This window comes from Pinus tabuliformis, chromosome 9 (genome assembly GCF_031772625.1).
Source record: "Pinus tabuliformis cultivar Carrire ecotype Pingquan chromosome 9, CPIR1, whole genome shotgun sequence".
Taxonomy (NCBI): domain Eukaryota; kingdom Viridiplantae; phylum Streptophyta; class Pinopsida; order Pinales; family Pinaceae; genus Pinus; species Pinus tabuliformis.
Genome location: NC_142307.1, coordinates 761,394,352 through 761,419,560, shown reverse-complemented (window position 1 = coordinate 761,419,560; position 25,209 = coordinate 761,394,352).

The following is a 25,209-nucleotide window of genomic DNA, read 5'->3' as shown; positions in this document are numbered from 1 at the left end:
GTATGCGGAAGGCCTTAAAAACAATGTGTTAAGTTTTAGTGAGATGCGTGACAACGACAATGATGTGACCTTCCAATCTAAAGATTGTGTGATCCAGAATATAAAAAATGGAAAACTAGTGAGGAAGGTAGTTAAGACTCATAATAACATTTATGTCTTCTATGACTTTGTTATCACTCCTCTAGATCTCCAAGGCTGAGGAAGAGTCTAACTAAGGTAACCACATATAAATCATTTGACCTTGTAGCTAAACCTACCAAGCCATAGAGGGCTTTCTCCAAAGAATCACAGCCAAGAGGGTTGGATGGATTAGCATTTTAGGATAGTTATGATATGTAGAGGTTGTTTTATTCGATTTGGTGGGGTTATGATGGATGAGGGTATTAGGTCAAAGAGGTTAGGTCAGTGTAAATCAGATATGATTGAAGACATTCAAAGGGGCAAGGTAGGCAGATGGTTTAGAACTTAAAATGTGATTGGGTGAGATGTTTTAAGACTGATGAGGAGTTAGGAAGAGCATATGATATGTATTCTTCCTAAATTAAAGAAAAATGGACAAAGTAGGATAACTTTCCCAAAACAAAGCATGAGCAAACATGTGTTTTGCCTATCAACTTGAAAATTGCCATATAACAGACATGAAATGGTTTATGATGTTACAAAACATTCATACAAATGAAAACTAAGAAGAAACAATGCTAAACATCTATACCACATGTATCCCAAAGAAATAGATGCAACTCATCTATTAATATTGGCCAAAATCTTATACAATAGTGTCTCTTATCACTAGTACAACATCCAATTGAGTCCAACCTGTAGAATGACTGAAATATTGCATGATAGAGGCCTCAAAGCCAACTCACCTTAGCCTCAGCGGTCGAATCCATGAGAGGAAGAGTTTTTCCACCAAAATATGAACTGATAGCTAGAGTGTAGGGTGGTGAAATTGACTCATCCCTAACTACAACGAACTGATTCAATACACCTCATAGAGTCTATTTACCCAACGTATTTACTCTAGGTAATAGGAAAAATACTATAATTACATTTACATGATCATCCACATCAGAAAAACATTGATTTCCCATGGGCAGAAAATCAAATTTGGAGAGAAACTATGAAAAACTGGGCCAGCTGTGAAATGCACAGCGCCAATGTCAAACTTTCAATGCCATCCTCAGACCCACTTTTTCCTACCTTCCTGGTGTCCAAAGTGAGCCCAAGATAGCTCATTGGAATGGTTATCCTGCCTAGTTTCAAAAGCTTCCCTTAGTTTTCAAAATGGGCTTGATTTGACTCTCCAAAACTCAATTCTGCCAAGACTACTCAACGCACAACGCTTAGTCCATAAATGAGGAAGAAACATGATTTTTAGGTAGTTTTTTTCCTTTTCCACATGCCAATTTTGCATTCTAGGGCTGGAAACATGGATTTCCTAGATGTTTTGGTCCTTCTCAATCCACTAGTGGCTTCCATTCCTCCAAAATCTGCCTCAAAAAAGTGCACAATGCCTAAGGCACTATTCATTTCACCAAGGAGCTGATAAGAAATTGCCCAAAAAAAGATAGGAAATACAATATTACAAAAAATGAAACAAGAGTCTTCAAAATTGGTCAAGGAGGTGATTTTTGGGGTGGCTAGGCATGGAGTGAAGCCTATGCAAGTATATCAAGCTTCTTCTTCTCTTCTTGGTGAGTTAGGGCTTCAATTCTTGCCCTAGCAGCCTTGAGCTTTGCCCTTGCTATTTGGTTTCTTTGGAAACAATACTTTGCCATATTTCTTTGAATGCCAATGTCTATTTTGGATTTATCTAGGAGATTTTCAAGATTTTGGCTCACCCTCTCAAGCCAGTGCTCTCGATTCTCATTAATCATTTTGGAAAATTGTTCATTTAGCGTGAGATCATTATCTAGTTCAACGTCTTTCTTTTTTTCTAGCTCCAATGCTCTTTTTAGGCCTCTGGTCTATGGCCTTCTTCCTGGAACCTGTTCCTCTAGCTTGTCTCTATATTTTTCATATGCTTCATCAAGTAAATCCTTAGCCTTTTCAACCTCCCTCTTTACCTTGATGAGTTGAATCTCCATGAGCTCACATTTGGTCTCAAACGGCTTGCTTTCCTGCTCATAATATGAGATGGTGTATTTTTCCTTCTACAAGTTGACCTAGAGCTCCCTGATGGGTGCATCATTTTATTTGATGACAATCATTGTTCTCTCACTGTCATCATGCTCAGTTAGGTCAACTAAGTCAAAATCCTGCTTTGTCTCATGGAGGTCCTCCTCCTGTTGTTGGATCTCTGTCTCTGCCATCTTTTCCTTACCCTTCTATACCTGCTTTGATGATGAATAAGGTAAGGCCCCTCCCACAAGCTGTGGGAAAAACACTTGCCTATGTGCTTTGTGATAAGTATATGTCAAAGTGCCCAAATTAGCCCCTTTAGGCTTGCTAACCTCACCGTGTTCAATGTGCTCTTGCTCTCTAATTTCATCTCTGTTATGTGAATGAATATGCTCATGAAATGGTGAGAATGGAAGTGATGGTGAGGTTGACCCATCAGATGAGGATCAATGATCTATAGGCTGAGATGGAGGAATGGAGGTTGAATGATGACATGGTCAAGGGATGCTTTGAACATTCTAAGTAGATGAATGAGTGAATATGGGATTAGCTATGAAGGTACTCCATGCAATGTTGAGCTCCTTGATATGATAGAGGACTATGATTTTAATGAGGGAATGATGAAAGAGACTCTTCATTTGATCTTTAGACTCCCTCTTCTGGGAAATGCAGGCCTTCTTCTCAAAACTTAGGACAAGATAATAGGATATATTGAGAACTTTTACCCTAGTGAAATGCATTAAAAGCTGGATGTGATAAGAATAGAGCTTAGAAAATCTACCTTGACATGAAAAATATTTCATAATAATCTTCATCATTGGGGCATATCTGTCAAGGAGGTGTGATAAAGGAAAATACCCCCTTCTTTCTTTTTGGTAACTTGGTTTCATGTAAGGCTCATAATACTTTCTCTCTAAATCACCTTGTTTAAACCATTTCTCCCCAACATCTGGGATTCCCTTGACAACTGATATAATGGCAATACATAAAGTAAAAGTGATACTTGCTAGAGTGACTTGGTTGTCATGGATTTTAGATATGAAGAGCCTAGTCAACTCAGGATGATGTTGAACTTCTTGAACTTGCTCACAGAGATCATAACAGCCTAGATATTTGAAGGATGTCACAATCATAGGAGATACCAAGAGTTCCCTTAGATCTATGGGCTCAAATATGTGTATTTTGCCTCCTTTGTGTATTTTATTCACCTCTGTTTATTCTCTATCTGTTTCCTCTTATTCACTGTGTGGTTTGTATTCCTCTTCTACCATGGTGTTTAATATCAAACCCTAGGAGGTATAAGGTAATTGAGATGTGGATTTTTGGGAATAAGAAATGGGGAAGGGTAAATATGAAGGAGGTGGGTGAAGGGATATATGTAATGGAGGCGCATATAAGGGATTAGTATGATAGCTTTTGGGATGGGGGAAATTGTTGCAATGTAGGGGGTTTGGCAACCTAGGTAGTTGTGGCACCTAGGACTTAGGGTTTTGGGACAAAGGGTTTAGAGGGTATTTGGGATAAAAAGGTTTAGGGAAAATGAAGGAAGGTGCAAGGGAGTGTATAAAGGAATTGAGAGTGCAAGGGTAATTTTGGGAAGATCTAGGGTTTAGATATAGGGTAAACACCAAATCACTAATTAAACCTTTAAACACTTTTAGAGTGACTTAAGGAGGAAGAAACACACATTCCTTAAGTGATACTTACTTGTTTCGAGGTTGAATGCAATTTGGAGGAGCTGAGGAGGTGACTGTAGCATTCCTAGAAAAATGTGCAGTGCCAATAGAGAGTGTACAACACCTCAGGAAAATGTGCAATGCCTTAAGGGAACATGCAGTGCCTTAAGGAAATGCGCAGCGCCGGGTAAATGCATAGTGCTAGAAGAGAACATGTGGCACCAAAAGAGAATGCGTAGCACCTACTCTGTTCTATTGATTTTTTCCCAAAACTATAAAAAGGGTCTCTTGGGGTTTGCTCAATCAGTGGTAGGAGGAAACTGAAGTTGAGTTTGAAGCCAAGAAGTCCTTTATAGTTGATTGAATTTTACCTTTTAACTTTAAAACCTACGTTCTAATGTTTCATTTCACCTTTTTGACATCTTTGCTAATTTCCTTTCTGACTTTTTCCTTTGCAGGTGGATGATGTTGGAGTTTTGGCAATCTTTACTTTTGAATTTTTCTTGGATCATATTGGAAATAGAGTTTTAGCAAACAACTAGGAATAGTGACTTATTACATATGATAAACATAAAATTACACAAATAATTAAAATTATTACATCTCTCTTTTTGAAATAAAATTACAATCTAAAACAAAAATTATGCTAATTTGGAATGAAAATTAGAGCTCTCACAACCATAGTTACATGTTTGAAAATCCTCTTTGAATGAAAAGGAGATATTATTTCTTTCACTCTCGTGCTTTTTCTGGCCTTATGCGTGATTGGTGTTTTTAATTGGAACTAGGAGGAATGAAACCTAGTGACCTAATGGGACCTTGAATAACCAAAATTCATGTAGACTTGACTGACACAAGACATGATGAAATGAGCTTTTAAAATGAATGTATCCTCAGTAAGGCACATCAAGGTGCACTAGAAAATATTGATTTTTTGAGGGAGAGTGGGATTTTGACTTCGGATACCATCAATGAGTAAATGTTTGCATGAGGACCTAGGTGGAATGATAAAAATTTCAACATGGGACACTAATATGATATGAAAGAGGAGTTTTGATCACTGATGGCAGTATGAAAATACTGACTCTAACATACTCAATGGTCATTTGTTACTTGAGAAAAACCAATGAAGCACGATGGTGGCATGAGAGGCTCAGACACATAAACTTTTATAATTTGATAAGCATAACAAAGGTAGGCACAATAAAAGGATTACCTAGACTATCAAGGCCTGATAACACCATCTGCAAGTCATGTCAGTTTGGCAAGCAAACTAGAACTCATTTCAAAATGAAACAGTTCTCCTCATCTAGACCTTTGGAGTTTGTTCACATAGATATCTATGGCCCCACAAAAACAAAAGCATCAAAAGGATAAAGGTACTTTTTGTTGTTCATTGATGATTACACAATGGTTACTTGGATTCTCCTCTTAAAAAAAGTTACAATAATTTGATAAATTCAAGAATTTTAAGGCTCAGGCAGAGAATTAGAAATATTTGAAGATAAAATTCTTGAGATTAGACAGAGGGGGAGAGTTCACCTTAAAAGAGTTTGAATAATTATGTGAATAACAATGTATTAGAAGGTAGTTCTCAGTGGCCAAAACACCTCAGAAAAATGGAGTTGTGGAGAGGAAGAACCAAACAATATAGAAAATGGCTAGAGTGATGTTAGATTAATAAGAAGTGGCTCACCACTTCTGGGGAGAAGAAACAAAGGCAGCAATATACTTGTCAAACAGAACTCTTCCCAGGCTTGATAGTGACAAAACTTCATATGAGTTATGCAAGGGTAGACCTGCATCATCTAAACACCTCAATGTGTTTTAGAGCAAGTGATTCATTAAAAGAAATGAAAATAACCTTGGAAAGCTTGACTCACGCATTGACAAAGTAATACTACTTGGATGCTGCATTCAAAGAAAAGGGTACAGATGCTACAACAAGAGGACAACGAAGATAGAAGAGTACATTGACATAGTGGTTGATGAAGTATGCTCACAACTTAAACCCTCTGAATGTAACTTGGACTTAGATGATGAAGAGAGTTTAGAGTTGAGGGATGCATATCTGAATGAATCAAATTCAAACAATGAAGGTGAGGAAGCAAGCACATATTGAATAACAAGAACTCCTTCTAGGTATTTGTAAAAGGAACACCCTAAGAGTGAGATTCTTGGAGATCAAAGAAAGGGTGTTCATACCATAAGAAGACTTGTGTGAAATAAAAAACATGAAAATTTGGCTCTACTGTCACAAATATAACCCAAAAACCTCTATCAAGCAAGTAAAGATAAGTTTTGGGTGAAATCCATGAATGAAGAGCTAGAACAAATTCAAAAGAATGACACATGGGAGCATTTCCTAAGACCAAAAGAGAAAATCGTTATTGGAACCAAGTGGGTTTTCAAGAATAAGCTGAACGGAGAAGGTCAAGCAATAAGTAACAAAGCTTGGTTGGTTTACAAAGGGTATGCTGAGATAGAAGGCATAGATGTTGAAGAAACCTTTGCACCAGTAGTCAGACTAGAATCCATAACAATATTCCTTGATCTTAGCATTAACAACAACATTAAATTTTATCATATGGATGTAAAGTCTACCTTTCTCAATGGAGACTTAGAAGAGGAGGTTTAGATTGAGCATCTTGAAGGTTTTCTACTCTCTTGATGAAGGGTTTGTATGAAAATTAACGAGGCTCTGTATGGTTTTAAGCAGGCCCCTAGAGCTTTGTATGAAAGGATGGATAAGTATTTCCAACAACAAGATTTCAAGAAAGGCTCAGTTGACAACAATATCTATGTAAAATTTGAAGATGATCTTCTACTTATAGAGGTTTTGTATGTCAATGACATCATATTTGGCAGCGATGTGGAGCAATTAGGGCATCAGTTTGCAAACTGTATGAAAAAAAGTTTGAAATGTCCATGATTTGTGAGTTATCCTTCTTCTTGGGTCTGAAAGTTAATTAGTCCCCATGATGAGTTTTTATATCTCAATCCAAATACCTCAAGGAAACTTTGAAGAAATTTGGAATGGAGGATTGCAAACCTATAAGAAAAACCATGACTATGGGCTATAAATTATGTAAGGAATATTCAATGCCACACGCAAATCAGACTAAATACAGAGCAATGATAATATGCTTACTATATCTAAAAACTTCAGGGACATATATCATGCAAGAGTGGAAATTGTGGCAATATTTTATGCTTGTCCACGAGAAAGTCAAGTGGTGGTTTTTAAGAGGATTTTCAAATATATTAAAGGTACAACATAGTACGGGTTGTGGTATCTACGGAGTAAATAATTCAATATAAAGCCCTACATAAATGTAGATTAGGCCGGAAGTCTAGATGACAGGAAGAGTACTTATAGTGTAGCTTTCCTTTTGGGTGACTTCGTGGTATCCTAGGTTAGTAAGAAGGAGAGCTCCATATCTCTATTGACTACTGAAGAAGAATATATTATTGTTGCCACTTGTGGTACACATATTCTTTGGTTGAAGCTAACCCTAAAGGATATATAGGTAGATTTTCCTAATACCATTCCAATAATGTGTGAAAAATTTAGTGGAATCGACATCTAAAAGATTCGAGCCATGCATTGAAAACCCAAGCAAATTCCTGTCAGGTATCATTTCTTGAGGGAACAAGTTGTAGCCAATACTGTTAGACCTGTATATCTTCCCACCAAAGAGCAACTGGAAGATATATTTACCAAGTCACATGCAAGAGAACCATTTGAGTATCTCAGGTAGTAGATAGGAATTGTGACTCCTCCCTCCAAATGAATGAATTTTGGTAGGAGCTAGAAGCTACTCAACTGAAGGAACTCAAGGCAGAGTATGTTGAATTGGTTCAGGGGGAGTGCAAGTTAATTTTTCTTTACAATTGATTTAAAAGGGGGAGAAATTTGGCATTAGAGCAGACCATGCCAAGTTGAGGGCAGTCTGCAACTTTTCCATCAATGCCAAAGGGGGATATTACTGGAAATTTGATGGTATGAACGTGGTTGGTTGTGCAAGTGTTGGCATTGATATCAAACAAGGCTTAGCCTAATGATGGGGCTTTATGCCTTGGTGGTTGTGATTATGTCTCGATAGAAACTTTGGAGCCATATTTTGAGGTAGATGATGGGCTTAGTGGCTCATCAGACTGCTTTCATTAGAAAGTGTGCTGGAAGAGATTTATAATGGTATCTGAAAGTCCTGAAATGGACTTGTGGTTTGAGAGATGTGGCCTTCTAAAGTTTAGGATCATTTAGGCCTTGTGTAGTGAGGAATATTAGAGCATCGGAGGTCCCAACCAATTATAGGTTCCAACGAATTTCATGTTGGTGATCCTCCATGTCAAAGGTCTCGCAGTATCGAGGGATAAACAGGGACTATTCATTCCTTGTTAAATCACTTGGGATACCAAAAAGAAAAATATAAAGGAATTTGGTGAAAAACTAGAGCAGGAAAGGCCCCATTATTTCTCCTCTAGGAAGGACATGTGGAGGCATCTAGTTGGTTTTGATAAGGATAGAAGGAATCATCGAAGGAGCTTCGTTGAGGATGAGTGGTAGGATTTGATTGGCTTCGATAAGGGACACGCCACCACTTGTATCAGAAGTATGTCATGGTAAGGAGGTACATGTTGCATGATGTTTCAGTGTTTATGGATGGCCTAATAGGCCATATCTGAGACACACATGTCACTAGTTAGAATATGCCACATGGGATGAGATGATGTCACTTCAGTAATTGGAAAAGGAAGGTTCCGAATGGTTGGCTCATGTGCCACAATGACATTTTTCCAGGATTTAGGATAGGAGGTTCTTGCGAAGGCTTAAGGGAAACAAGGGCTAGGTCTGAATAGAGGGTTCAATCGGTAATTGACAATCAATGATCTGTGATGGAAAACACATTGTCACAAAGTGGAAATCATTGCGAGGGGCTTCGTTGTGGTAAGCACATGGTATAAAGTAAAGACAAGAACCCAAGGGATCAACACTTTATAATTTAACCAAAGGTTCCTTGTAGGGTGTTGAAAGACTTGGTGCCTAGTCCAAGCCCTAGGTTACTACCTTAAGTACTATGGTTAGAAGTGTGTGGTAAGCCATGATTGGAAGGAGTTTGAAAATCGGAGATTAGCAATCATAGTTTTGTGGTTGCTGGCACATTGGCAACAAATGAAAAAATCCGATATATGAGGCTCTAATATAGTTGGCACTCAGTCACCGAACCAATTCGTATGGTTGAGATATAATAGGGGTCTAATGCAAAAGGGGATAGACTTGATCGGAGGTCAGTAATCGGCTATTTGATAGCATTACACCAATACACAACATTATGATGAAAAGATCTGATATGATGGTACATGGTGTCGTTAAGATGTACGAATTGGAAATTGTGATTTTGAATGCAGAATTGTAAGGTTGATGGTTAAAGACCTCTCGTGCATGCATTGTAAATAAATGCAAAACATAGACTCCATGATGATGTATAGGTAGATCTCTGATAACCACAAATAACTATGGGGAGCCACTATGAAATATGTAAGTAGGACTGAGAGTTAATACATAGCATGGACAATTGGTTATATGATAGAGAAGTGATCGTCGCCCATCCTTACGAGTTTAATGAAACAACTAAACTGGAGTTTTCATAAATGAGTAGAAGAATCGGGTTCCATTCCTGGGGTACATGCATGGGAAGAATTGATGATAATGGTGACTACATCGAGCTGGGCGCAGCATAGGAACAAAACTGTGAACCTTTGTTGAGCTAATGGGGGTGTGGGAGCATACTTTCAAGAGAGTAGAGAAGTCAGTTGTGAATTGGAGCAGAGTGTTGCAGGGGTAGCGCTATGGTTAAATAGAGGAGATCCTTGAGCATAAAGCAAGTGTTGCAGTGGTTAGTAAGATGAAGACTGCCACAAGTGTTCAGAAAGCAGAGAGTAGAAGTCGAATCTGTAGACAAGCATTAAGTTGGTATTTTAATTGTAATCTGTATGCCTCTATTTTGGGTATGAAAATTGTATGAAATAGTAAAACAATGGCAGTGATAGGTTGGTGCCTACACACTTAAGACATTTGTGCCTCTAGGAAATTTGGTTCTTGCTAAACAAAATAGGTTGGTGCCTCTTGGAAAGTTGGTGCTTGCCAAACAAAAGAGGTTGTTGTCTCTCCACAAGTTGGTACTTGGTAAATGAAAGAGGTTGGTTCCTCTTGGAAAGTTGGTTCTTTCTAATAAAAAGGGAGTTGGTGCCTCCAATGAGTATATGCTCACAAAAAAATAGATGTAATTAAGTTGGTATGTAAATTACATCATAAAACAAACAACAAATTAGTTATTTTTTCCCTATGGTTTTCTACGTGAAAGCACTGTGTCAAATGTGTATTGATCATGAGATTGTTGTTTGAGTATGTGTTTTGAAAGCTTATAAGATTTAATACTTCATGAATGAATGATTTTACATATGAAATCACATAATAATGTATTATAAGCACAATAATAAAAGAAAATTAAGAGTTTCTTAAATTCTTGATTCACCCCCATCTCAGCAATTCGTTAATTCCAACATAGAAAATAAACAATTTTATATGAATTCATTTTATTAATGGAGATTTGTGCATAGTATTCTTACACCCACAAATTGAATAATAAAAGTGACACATACAACTTTCGTGTGGTCCTGTTGGAGGTTGTGATTGGAAAGAAGCCAACGACGTAGAATTTGGAGATTACTCAGACATTGTTAAGTGGGTTCAGAATTAGATTCACATCAATAGCAATAACATCTTGGATGAACAAGTAGAAAACTCATATAGAGAAGAAATTATGTAGGTGCTAAGGGTGGATCTATTATGCACAAGCACTCTGGCCATCAACAGGCCTTCAATGAGGAAATTTGTGAAAATGTTGTTTTTCTATAACATAGATTAAAAAATTAGAAAGGAAGCATCTACCACTTTGTCCACCCATCTCAAGAGGAATCCCAATGATTTTAGATATGCTTTCCCTTTTGCATGCATTGGCACATGTCTATTTAATGATAATAAATGTGGAATAAACTTATGATGTTTATCTTAATTTATAACTTATATTGAAATCATTATTCAATGATGTCCTTTATGTTGTTGAACTATAAGGGAATTTGGTTGAAAGAGAATTACTATATCTCTATCTTATATTAGATTTATTAGTTTGTTCCAAATAGGAGATACATCTATCCTGATGGAAACATTTCACAAATCTCTAGCACAAAAGCAGTTGTTATCCCCTAAATCACCAAGAATAAAGTTATAGGTAAATAATAGACCTATTGGGTCTTCAAAAAGTGATAAAAACTGATGTTCTAATAATTAAATGGCTTTCTAGGTGAGATACCTAAATAGTGCCTAAGCATTACAGAATACACACTGATGTTCAAATCAGGAGAACCTAGCATATATAGGTTTTCACACTAAGAGGGTGGTTTCAACCACTCCCTGGATATTAGGATCTGCGACCTAAGGTTAGAATCTCAATCCTATCATTAGCATAACATTAATCTAAATTTATCTTTCTCCCTTAATTCTAACACTCTCCTTAATGGAGAAAGGGTTCACTAAAAAACTCAAATGACATACAGTGCCTGCTAGTCTCAGTCTCAGCTAGGCTGACAATGGTAAAAGGTAGAGCTTTCATTTTTGTCTTCTTGTAGTAGAGCCCATACTTGTTCATTTGTGGATGAGGCTTCATCTTCAATTTCTTTTCCATGAGGTAGTGATATCTCTTCACCTCATTTCTTCCCCTGTGAAGGAAAACTTGAATTCTTATTCTCATCCTTCTCAAGATTATGATAGGTTAGATAGGAGAATTTTCTCTCTCACTATTTTTGGTGTCAACCATCTGAAAGTCAACTATGATGTTTTCATCATTCATGGAGTAACGTCTGCACACACAAAAATATTAATGAGATCATTACACTTTAAATTTAAATTCTCTCCACCTTTGTCTTCTTCTGCCACGTCTTTGTAATCAACTTCATGTGGCTCCTCTAATTGATCCTCAAACTTTGTTCCACTTCACACCCTTAATGAAGATCAACTCGTGAATCTTGTACAACAAACTGTGCCTCTTAATTCTCGTAGTTACTAACGGAAGCACATTTTATTTGAATTTTTTTTTGACTTGAACATACTAACCATGCTAATTCCAAATGCCAACATCAAAAAATAATCATCATCAGAATCAAAAATATCTAAAAATATAGACATGTTTTTAAAGTCCAGCTTACCTCACTTCGAGATTTCTTTTCAACTCCACACGATCCTCGGACCCCAACAACCCTGTTACCACATAGGAAGGAAACTTCTCCCTTTGGTAGCTCTTCAACTGTAGAAACTTGTAGACTATGGATTTTGTGCCATGCAGGTCTTAGTGCCCTCGGCTTTGGTGATGAGTAACTAAACAACCTCTCACAAGCTAGAAACGATATCAGTATCTAATTCTGATGCACATATTTATGAAGATGGGTTCAAATCAGCAAAAAAATTCGCATTTTCTGTGGCATATAATAATTTAGAAGAAAATTTTCCAAATTGGTTTTCAGATCTCCACAACCTACACCTTCTAGGTTACTCAAAACAATAAAATTTCCAGACAATTGAAAATGGATGATCACTGGGAAGGACAAAAAATATTAGAGATAAGGTTCGCTGAAGGGATTTGCCCCAACCTTGAAATTCTTAGCGTATCAGACTGCGATGATCTCGTCAAAGTTGGAACATTGCCGAATACACTCCAACAATTATCTTTTCAGGGGTGTTCTAATTTGAGGAAAATAAAACGGCATGGGTGTCTGAAACGCTACTTATTGATCGGTGCCGAAAACTGGAGTTGTTGATAGGACCTCGATGCAGAGACTGCATCGCCCCCCATTTTTTTTTCAATTAAAGAAACCAAAGCGGGGACCAAATTCCACCAATTCTCATGAATGTTTATCAAAATTTAACAACTTCTCCAACTTTAAGCCCATTCACCACTGTGAAAAAAAAACGGAAGACTAATAAAAATATCTGTCAAATTCAGCCTCCAGATTTAAGCAAAATCTCAAAATTTTCCACTGGAACCCTTCCCTTTTCTTCATATCGAACACATTCTCGTTTCTCCTTAACAATTAGATCGAAAAGCAAGCAAATAAAATAGAATGAACACAATAATTTACAAAGCTTGACAAAAATATTTAATGTCAGACCAGAAAAAAAATCGCACACATCACAACACCTCCTAACAAAAAACCACACACTCAATCTGCGATGAACAAAATTCACGCAACATGGTTATAGGCGTTGGTCTTCTATGATTCAATGTAGCTTCATTCGAGCTCTTCCAGAGAGATTAATTGCCACGACGGGATCTTTGACCATGGGCTCCTTCACTCGAGCCATGAAGGGCCACACTACAGCCACAACTGCACCACCGCTCAAGCAGCTCTCTCTGAGCATCCACTGGTCACATGAGTATCGAGTTCCTTCACTGCAAACAAGGCACCACCATCCAACAGCTCCTCCACGCGGCAGATTTCCTTCGCTTGTCACACTTGTCCACCCAAATCTGGAGATGACTCTACTACAATGCCCTCACTCAGCTTATAGGATTAACAACCCTGAGTTATGATACCATGATAAAAAATGATGTTCTATTAATTAAATGGCTCTTTAGGTGAGATTCCTGGAGAGTGCCTGAGCATTACACAATACAAACTAATGTTCAAGTAAGGAGAACCTAGTATATATAGGTTTTCACACTAAGAGGGTGGTTTGAACCACTCCCTAGATATTAGGATCTGAGACCTAAGATTACAATCTCAATCCTATGATCACCATAATAGTAATCTAAATTTATCTTTCTCCATTAATTCTAAAAAAAATACATCAACAGATCTTCCAACTAGATTTGGTGAGAATTCATAACACAGCTAGAATCTCACTTTCTTAATAGCAGCACGTATATGAGCTATTGTTTTTTAGCATAGCCTTCAAAACAAGAATCAAGGTTGAGTTCACATTCCCTTTAGCATATATATTGGGGCATTTTTACAGCATAAATGTGAAACATCTTATGCATGGTAGCATGTTTTGAGATTGTTATATCAAAGAGATTATGAAAAAGGAATAGATGTAGCGACATGTGGTATATATATACTTGATCTCATCATCATGGATGAATGATTGAAAATAACTTCTTTGAATCTCTTCTATGATTTAAAGGAATTCATGAGGCTTTGTTGTCTGGTTATTTCACTGAGAATTGTAGTATATTTTATCCTTTAATTAGGCATATGCATATGAATAATTTTAACCACAAAATGTAATAACTATGAAAGGAGAATATACAAGAAACCTGCCCGAGTCTGAAGATACCTCCATGAGTTGTATGAAGTAGAATAACGTTGAGTAATGTTCATTTTCTCACTGAAGATTGTGTCTATATGGGATGTCTTATTACATACTTCATACTACATTAAATGTCAAATATTATATCTCCATAAGCCCTTGCAACAAAATGCATATGGAGACTCATCTCAAGATAGGGCATTTGATGAGAGTGTTTTCGATAGAAACACATTTCTCCCATAAACACTTTTTTCCTTCATTATATTCATGTCTAATCCATAGCGTGATAGCTTCCTCTTCTTGACAGCCATAATAAAAAATTTCCCTATTATTGCAAAGGATATTCCTTAGCATGTGGAAAGTAGTAAAAATATTCTCCCTTGAATGATCAAATCATAGGTCTATGATTTAAAGAGTTGTTACCTTAGTTATTCACAATCAAACCAAGCTCTCTTAAATTTCACTACCTAGCAGATGTATATGAAATATAAATTATGTGAGTTACGGTCTTTCGGTTGTTTTTTCATTGCTACAACACCGTCCAAAATTTCACTACATTCAAATTTTGGAGCCTACCTAACAGTCACATCAATTTTCGCTTTGGTCTTCAAGTGTCATTTCAAGTTAGTCTACACGTTTCAAGTGTTATTCATCATTCTTAAGTGTTCTATCATTGTATAGAACATCTCTAGTGCATTTCATGGTCATAACACCTTTTTTTATTGTCAAATGACACCTTTGGTTGTTGTCACACACCCTTTAATCATTGTACTTGGGAAATGTTTGTAAATTGTAATTTTGATGTTTATTTTCCATTTCTCAAGTTTGTATAAGTTTTATTGATGAGTTAGTATGTGCCACTTGATTTCATGTCTAGACTCATTATGTTCACCCCTTGTTTTGGTAGAAATATGAGATTGATGGGGGTATGATAATTTATTTTTATTTCACACAAAAATAGAAACATTAGCATGATTGTAGTGCTAATCAAGCTCCTATATGAGGCTATGTTCCAGGTTAAGCGTATAGATTATTGACAAACAATACTTCCATGGCAAAATTCCTACTAAAATAGACAAAATAACTAGTTTATGGGCATTGGAGATATCAAACAATATTTCGATGGAATTATTCCCTCTGACATTGGGCAACTATGGTATCTCAACAACCTTATGGTGACTCACAACAATATATGAAGGATTATTCCAGTGTAACTCACTAGATTATCCTCACTTTCGAGTCTTTCTCTTGATCACAATATGTTGTATGGGGAGCTTCCTGAGATAATAATATCATGGAAAGGTCTCTCACAGCTTAAAATTGCCAACAATTGCATCACCAAATCAATTCCTACATCACTTAGGTTGTTGCTTGTCCTTAATAGCCTTGACCTCACAAAGAATTTTCTTTTAGGTAATATACCTCCTACGTTAGACAGTATCAAGTTTAGTTTCATGAATGTGTCTAACAACCTTTTGTCTAACTCTATTCCTCTTGGTTACAATAATCTAGCCTATGATAAAGGTTTTCTTGACCATCTGGGCCTTTGTGGAGGGAGGCCATTAGTGCTACCTTCATGTTTCCAGCATAAAGGCAGATCTAAAAGTCATCTATATAGGGTATTCATTTTGGTTATTCCTCTTATAATATCATTTTGTATGATTCGTATAGGTTTCTTATATAAGACACATAATAGTTTTTCTCAGGTTAAATCAGGTACAGAGTCATGGAAACTCACAACCTTCCATAAGGTATAATTTGATGAGTTAGACATTGTGAAGAGATTGAAAAAAGATAATTTTATTGGAAGTGTAGGTGCGGGCAACACATACAAGGAAACACTGAGAGATGATGATATTGTTGTTGTGAAAAGCATCTTGAACACCAAAAAATTGTAGTGTTTCCAAGAAAAGGGATTTCAAGCAGAGGTGGATACTCCAGGGAATATTAAGCATGCTAAGATTGTCAATCTTCTTTATTGCATATATAGTTCTTATTGTAATATGTTAGCATATGAATACATGCAAAATGGTAGCATGTATGAACAACTTCATAGTTATGAAGGGGAAACGTTGGATTGGTCTACTCGCTATAAGATTTATTTTGGTGCTACTAAGCGAATGTCCTAGCTACATGATGGGTGTTCCCTTCCAATAATACATAGGGATGTTAAATCATATTTTTTTTGGAGTCTAAATTGGAGGCCCATATTACTGATTTTGGTTTATCTAGAATTGTAGATAAGTCTTTTCATAAGAACACAGTATCAGGTGTTGCAGGAACATATGGATATATTTCCCTAGGTAATAATTTGCAACGAAATTGTTAATGCCTGTGAATATATGTTTGTATATATATGCCTCAGTCAACAGAAAATAAACAATTTTATATGAATTTATTTAATTGATGGACATGTGTGCATAGTATGCTTACACCGACAAAGTGAATGATAAAAGTGACATAGACAACTTTGGTGTGGTCCTGTTGAGTTTGTGACTCACAAGAAGCCCAATGATGTCGAATTTAGAGATTACTGAGACATTGTAAGGCGGTTTTGGAATCAGATTCACATTGATATCAATAACGTCCTGGATGCACAAGTAGAAAACTCATATAGAGAAGAAATAATCTTGGTGGTAAGGTTGTCTATGTTATGCACTAGCACGCTTCCCATCAATTAGCCTTACATGAGGGAGGTTTTGAAAATGATGCCTTTCTATAGCATAGATGAATGAATTAGAAAGGAAGCAACTACCACTTTGTCTCCGCATCTCAATAGGAATCCTAGTTCTTTTATATATGCTTCCCCTTCTATACTAGCATACGCGCATTCAATGACAATAAATGTGGCATAGAATTATGACCTTTATCTTAATTTATAGTCGATATTAAAAGAATTGTTCAATGACACGCTTTACATTTTTGAACTATATCAGAATTTGGTTCGAATATAAGTACTATATCTCTACCTTATATTGGGTTCATTAATTTGTTCCAAACAGGAGATACATCTATTATAGGGGAAACATTTCACCATTCCCTTACACAAAAGTGGTTGTTATCCCCCAAATCACCAATAACAAAGTTACATGCAAATAATAGACGTGTTGGGTCTTCAATAAAGACATCAGTAGAACTACCAGCCAAATTCGGTAAAAATTCATAACACAACTAGAATCTCACTTTCTCGATAGTAGTACATATATGAGCTATTTTTCTATAGCATAGCCTTCAAAAAAAGTGTCAAGTTTTAGTTCACATTTTCTTTAGTGTATATAATAGGGAATTTTTACAACTGAAGTGTGAAACATCTTATGGAGGGTGGCTCGTTTTGAGATTGTTCTATCAAAGAGATGATGACAAATGAATAGATGTAGAATAATGTGGTATATATATCCTTTATCTCATCATCATGGATGAATGATTGATAGTAACTTTTTTGAATCTCTTCTATCATTTAAAGGAAGTGATGAGGCTTTGTTGTTTGGTTATTGCATTGAAAATTTTAGTGTATTTTATCCTTTAATTAGGAATATATATATTAATAATTATAACCACAAAAAGTAGTAGCTATCAAAGGAGGATATAAAAATAAGCTACCAGAGTCTAAATATACCTCAAAGAGTTGTATGAGGTAGAATAACATTGAGTAATTTTGATTTTCTCACTGAAAATTGTGTCTATATGGGATGTTTTATTACATACTTCATCTTTAATGAAAGCTTACTCTTATCTTCACCAGAAAGGTGAAACTCCTACTATGATGTGACATAGATGCTTTTCATGAAATTTAAATTTGAAAATTGGTGACTAAAATCCACAAAAATCTACATCTAATGAGTTTTTCTAGATCATTTTCATGCAATTAAAATCCTAAACTTGGAGACTAAGGGTCTTGAGAAGGACTTGGTATTTATTGTTTATGTAAGGAAAGCTCCAAAAGTGTCACACATATCTTCTTGAATTTTCCCTTTACCAAGGAAGTGTAAAGTCTAAACAACTGCAAAATCTCGCATTGGTGGAAAAGGAAGCAAGTAGGGAAGGAGAATCAATTGAAGCAACACTGAAAACCTGGTTAGAAAACAATGAGGCTAGAAAGAGCCACCATTCCTTGCCACCTTTTACCCTTTGGGAAATTTGTCTCATAAGGAATGATACCTTATACCAAGACAATTTAGTCTCTATTGGGATCCTTCCATAAATTCAACAGAGCTTACCCTTTCTACCAAAATGTCTCAAAGCAAGAAAAACTAAAGAAATCTAGCAACCCCTGACATCTCTCATAAAATTTAATACTCATGGATTCTTCAATGAGGAAGTAAGAAGATACTCAAAACATAGTGGAGGTGGGGGAATTCTGATTATTCTAGAGAATATAAACACAAACCCAATCTCCTTTGAAAATGGATTACGTGTTTCCAAATATAATTTTATAGAAGTAAAGGGTACCACCATTGTAATGACCATTTAATGTGGATTAAGTGTTGCCACATATATTTCTATAGAAGTAGAGGATACCACTATCCTAATGTACTTAGAAAAGGGAGGAAGCCTCAAAATCCTAAATATATATGGGGACTCGAAACACGTTATTGACTGGATGTAGACCTCCAACCTCCAAAAATCAGAAAGTGTTTAGTTACAGGGGTGCCTCCAATTTGCAGAAGAACTAAAGAACACCTTCAATTTTGTATCCTTTCACCACATCTAAAAATTATAACTAAGAAGCGTATACTATCTCAAATCAAGCACACATAAAAAATCATGCACAGAGAAGAGAACATAGTTCCTTGTCAATCAAAGGATCAACTGTGAACTCATAGCCTCAATACAGGGATGGCTTGCTGCAAAGAGAGTCAGTTTAATAGTGCCTATGGCTGAGAGGAATCTCCAACGTCCCTATCAAGTTATTGTACATTATTTATAGAAGAGAAGTGTTTTTGTTATGGATTTTATGATGTGTTAAATTATTGTGAAATTATTGTTGAAAATGTTATAAATAGTAAATATCTATGAGCTATTACAAATCTGCAATGTTCTCTTAAGAATTGAAAGAAATTGTTTGTCTATTTTTATGTGTAACGTTTTATTATTTGTGAAGGACAAACAATTATCATATTTGAGATGTATAGTATGTTGCAATGATGGAAATTTGTGAGAAATGTTTAATGCCTCTCCATCCCAGTAGACACACTTATGGACATGTGTGTCACAAAGAGTTATCAAAGCCCTATTGGGCATAAGTAATTATAGTGTCAAAGTATTGCAAATCCATATTAAAACGTAATTTTAAAATTCATCTTTTATAGAGGTTGAACTTTTGTGACATCTGCCTAGAAGTGAGTTTGGGGTGTATTACAATGTGGTATCAAAGTCAAGCTACAACAATGGACCTACATAGGGCAAAATCAATATGTGGAAAAAATAATTACATAGATGAAATATTTCGAGGATACTTGGAAATCATTTGTCAAAGTTTCTTGTGAGAAAATTGGGGGAATTTCTGTGAAATTAAAGGAAATGGAATTCAAACGATAAAGTATTAGTTGTTAATCTCTGCTTGACTCACTACAAGCCTAGAATTTTCCTAACTTAAAGTTATAGAACAAAGAGAAGGAATGGAGAGTATGATTTCAAAACATTGGAGGAAATCCCTTGGATGAAATTCCATAAAAACTAAAGGAAAAAAACCAAATTGTGGATGAATTTGGGGAAATTAGAAAAATCCTAAATTTTCTTAATGAATTGAGGTCGAAATCATGACCATAATTTTCAAAGAGTTGAATATGGTAGCAATACATTGTATGTAAAACTAAAGTTGGCTTGGGAAGCCACATTACAAAGTTACATGGTGGCTAACGGAGAAATTTTACAACTAAGCAATTTTCAAATTTTGGAAAATTCTGAAAGATCTTCCATACATATTGACGTCAAGGTTATGCACCAAGTGATGTGGACACCCACAATGGTAGATGGAAATAGTAGGGTACATGTGGCAAAGGCCAAAAAGGTAGAACAATAAAGTTCTGGAGCATGCTAGTGGGGCCAAGGGATGATTTAAGGGTCACATAGCATAAGTGATCATTTTTGAAAAAAATAAACAAAACCCTATGACCAATTAGATGGTGATGTATGGTACCATCATGGTAAGCGGTAAATGGTGCAACAACCATAAAATCCCTTGGCACAAAAATTACAAATTTATTCTTAACAATGGTTATTACATGAGCTTAAAGCCTGAAACCTGATTTAGTGTGAAGGCCACCAGATCCCATGGATAGGGAAATAAAATGGATCATAAAAATAAAACCCAACATCACAATCATTGTTGAAAAGGTCACTAGAGGAGCTTAGGGAAGGTCACCGTGTCTTCCACTTGAAAATGTTGCTAAAGGGGACATCACTTCATGTCATAATTTGTACCAATGGTCGAGAGAATTTGATCTTAGTTGAGGTTTTGAGAAGATTCCTTCTTTGGTTACATCATGCATTAGTTTTATTTTTTTAATTCCTACCTAAATCATTTTGAGTTGCTCGGGCTTTACTTTTTTCCCATTTTATGAATATTCTTGACTCCAAATTTTCTTCCAATTGAATCATTTTGTAACCTTATTCTTCTAACAAACCGTGATTAAATTTGTAGTGACCTAACTTTATTTGTAGTATAGAGAATATGGTCAGAGCCACCTCCATCTCCAAGCCATGACTTCAACCCATATGAATCTTCTAGAACACTTTCTGAAACCAAGAATCTGGTGAGTCATTTTGACAATCCATCTACTCCACTTCTAAAATTTCTCCAAGTTGGAACTATCTCATTAGTTTCAGTATTACACAGTTCATATCTCATTTGAGAATTTTTACCAATTTACATTAAAGAAATTTATATATTTTCCTAGAGCATCAATATTAGGTGATTTCTCTTTTTTAGGTAACTCCTTGTGAATGTTTTTACTTTCTTAGATTAGGATCTTCTTTTACTTATATTATTAGTGTTCCCTTTCATAATAAAAACATACCAATGCATAAACCATAAAGGGACAAGAGACACATAATATAAACTATCATCCAAGGCCAAAACATCTCCTTCTTTAGAGGAAAACTCGACCAAAGTCTTCATCTTATAGAAATTCGAACTGACAAATACCATGACCAAGACCCTATACCTTTGTGCCACTCGAAGACCACAACACAAACCTTCCTTAATGAAAACCTTCTTGAAACAAATGTGTTTCTCTTTCCTTCTCCTATGGTCAATGCAAGTCAAACTATCTGCACTATTGCAATTTCTGTTTTACCCATAGATTTGCAACATCGATTTGTCTTATACCCCTACAATTCTCAAATGTGAGTTGTTGGAGGTATATTCCTTCTTCACTTAATTAGGAGACTCACTCTTATGACCTAGACTGTGATGTACGCTGATATAAAGATCATTTTATGGACTTCTTCACTGACCGAGTAAACCCTACTGCAAAACCCTTAATATATGCCACACCTATGAGGAAAAGGTAACCAAAACAATCCTTGAATAACTCAGATTCTTCTCCTACTTGTGCTAGATGGGAGGTTTCTACTTCTATTTTTCACGCTTTTTTTTTGTACTTCATATGTATGATTGAAATCTATGCCAAGAATGAAAGTCGACTTGCATATAAATAGTAGTTTTACCATGCTAACTAGCTAACATGACTTGGAGACAAGGCCAACATACCTTTGGATATTATCTTACTTTCATTTTAAGAGGACTTGAAGGAGAATTCTTGTGCTGATATTCGAGGACTTTTATACTTACTTTAACGGCTCGTACAAAATGAAACATGCCCAAGAAGGGTCCTTAATACATGTCATAGGCAGAAATTGAGTTTTATAACTAGGTGAAAAATCCTAAAGGCTCACAGTGGGAGCCATCACTAAAAATAAATTTCTTGTTCATGAAACCCATAAGAGAAGCATTACAATAATTTTATTTTTCCTATTTTCATCAATTACATAAAATCGAAATTACACATGTCATTTGGAAGATGAAACCTAGTTACACTTTTCAATATCAACAAGGGTCACTATTTCTCAGTCAAAATGGTCACTCATTGATAGTCAAGTAGGTCATTGTTACATAATTAATAGGTCATTTTTGTCATCAACCATCAAGCCTGCTCTAGGGTTTCAATATCTGTTCACCAGATTCAAACTTATGACATGAACATTAATTATGTTAAACATAACTGAATGTTACAACATCACTATGCTATCACAACATTATTGCCATCAACAATTTTGTCTAGTATCAAACTGTGTGCATACTAGTTTATAAGCATCATAAACTGTCATATGCAATACTTCAGATCTTCTCAATGATACTTGATGAACACATGCATGAAACAGGAAGTCTCTATCTCAGTTGTGAACCCTAATGACTACTATATTATATGTTTTTTTCTCAATCTTCTGATAGCCCTCAATACAACTATATGACACAAGAATATAGATGTAGATTTCTCAACATTTCTAATTTCAAAGGTCAAACAACAAATTTATATTTATCACACTGACTTCAAACCAACACATGATATCAGAGGACAAACATCTTCTACAATATATTATATCTCACTGAAAAACCTTAGCAATAGTGCCTATAGGTTGTATCTGAATGTGATGGCTTCCAAGAATGTGCCTATAGGTGTTTGCAACATCATATAAGTGTTTGCAACATCAATCTGACCTGTGTTTATGATTGTTTGTAGATAGGCATAGCTTTTCTTCTAATATCAAAAATTCTACAAAGTGTCTTGTGGTCTTGCTGACATTGCACAATTAATGTTTTTTCATCATACTTTGTTGAAAGTTCGCATCCTCCACTAAGCTTATCAAAATGGTAATAGTTCTAAAGCAAGGAGGCCACTAATGGGTCTGCGAGATATAATTTTTGGAAAGTAGAAAATATCTGTCATCTCTATCAAATTCAAGCACTAGGAATACTGGTACATGATGAAAATATGTCATAATGGATTGGTCACAAGTCAGAATTAAGATAAACCCTAGAATTAAATTCAATCAATGGTCTATAGAATTCATCCACCCATCATATGCCAGCGAAAAAATGTAACACAATGTTTCCAAAATTCAATTACTTGACTTGTAATGTGCTTCGTAGTTTCTTGACTTTTATCAATGTATAGTCACTATAAAAAATAGTATGTTTGTATCCTTGTTTTAAAGAGCCAAGCTACCAATTCTTCTTGATTATTTTTATTTTGTCCCATGAACTAGAAATGAAGGCCTACCATATTACTTCTTGGTGTCTAAATACTATTTTTCTTGCTCTGACTATACTTGGCTTACCTTTGGATGCCCCCTCGAATGTATACAATGCCATTTTTAGTTGAAGTCATGTAGCTCATGCATGTGAGGATTAACACTTCTCCTCTTGCATATATTCCATACAGAGCATTGAGTCAACATTTTAGTTGTACGCAAAGCCCCATGCATGTTCAGGGAATTTTTAGTAAGTGGGCGAATACTTCCAATTGATTTTTAGGGGAGAATTTCTATTTTAGAAATTGATATTCTTAGCAAGTCTATTTTTAGACATTTCTAATTGGAGTAAGTATCATCATTGTTTTTTTTTAATGAAGAGAACACTATATTTGATATTCCAAGAAAGAAATCATAATATACATCGAACATCATTAGAAACAAAGGTCTGTACATCCTCCTACTCCTATCTCTAATGAGCCCCAAAAGGAAATGACTTCATCTATTTTAATAGAGTAATCCATGCGCCTTTTCTATACTTTTCATCACCAAAATTTACAAACATCAACATTGGTTTATGCTAGCCAACAATTTGTAAGACCGAAAAAAGGACTTCAAAATATGTTGTTAGATACATACTAGCACATCTGCATCTGTAACAGATTGTGCATGCCAATAGAAGATTGTGTACACCAATAGGGATTACCATTCATTAACCATACATACATATTTTATCCATCAACCATAAAACTCTCATTCTCCAACTGTATGAATCTCTTTAATCATTTAATTAACAATTGAACAACTAAATTATTAGATGGTGGAAATTAAAAGAAATCATGATTATTGGATGTATCCCCATTGTCCAATATTTCACCCTCCATCCTATTTCCAAAATAGGAATACCTATTGGTGTAATAAACATAAATTTTAAAGCTATGGATCGAAATATAGGAATAAAAGATTCAGGATGAGGGCCCTCCTTGAATTTTTGAATTTTTGTTCTCTCAACTTACCTTCCCAGATGAAGAGCGCTTCTTTACGTAATCATTAACCTATTTTTTTAACACACAAACTCTCTATGTATATGTGAAACTCATGACAGAAAACTCCTTTTCACCTCTATAATCCTATCTAAGGTAGGAGAAAGTGATAATTTTTTTATGTGGTTGTTTCCATTTGCTTAGTCATTGTTAAATTTGAATCAACCATAAATCGCCCATAACCTCTGGTCCTCTAAAACCTCTCTATGAACCAATTTTCAGTAGAAATCACAACACTTTTTAGTAGAAATCAGTTGTGCCTCTGATTAAATGAATTGGAGTGAATTCTTAATGATTTGTGCCTTTGATTACATGAATTAGTATTATACCTTAGCAAAAAATTTGAGTGGAGAGTAGATTGTTGTTTCATGTGAGAAAAAACGAAAGTGTTTTCCGAAAATGAAGCAATTACTAATGCTATGGGGTGATTGTAGTGCATGAAAACTTAAGCGGATGGATTCAAACTACTTGATAAGAAAGAAGTGGAACTGTTGTTGCTAGTAAGAAGTGATGTTGGATGGGTGCCATTCTATTTATGTTGGGGATGTCACTCATGAAAGTGACTTCCAATGAGAGACAAAGTCATAGGTGGAGAGGCCATGTTGTAGTAGAGTAGGTCTGGCAGTTATATCATTGTGTTGTTGTAAAAGGGTGAAAACAATGTTTTTATTTGTTTTCGTGTATGAAAATACTTAACTTTTGTGATATATGAAAAAACAGGGGAGCTAACAATGCAACCATGCAT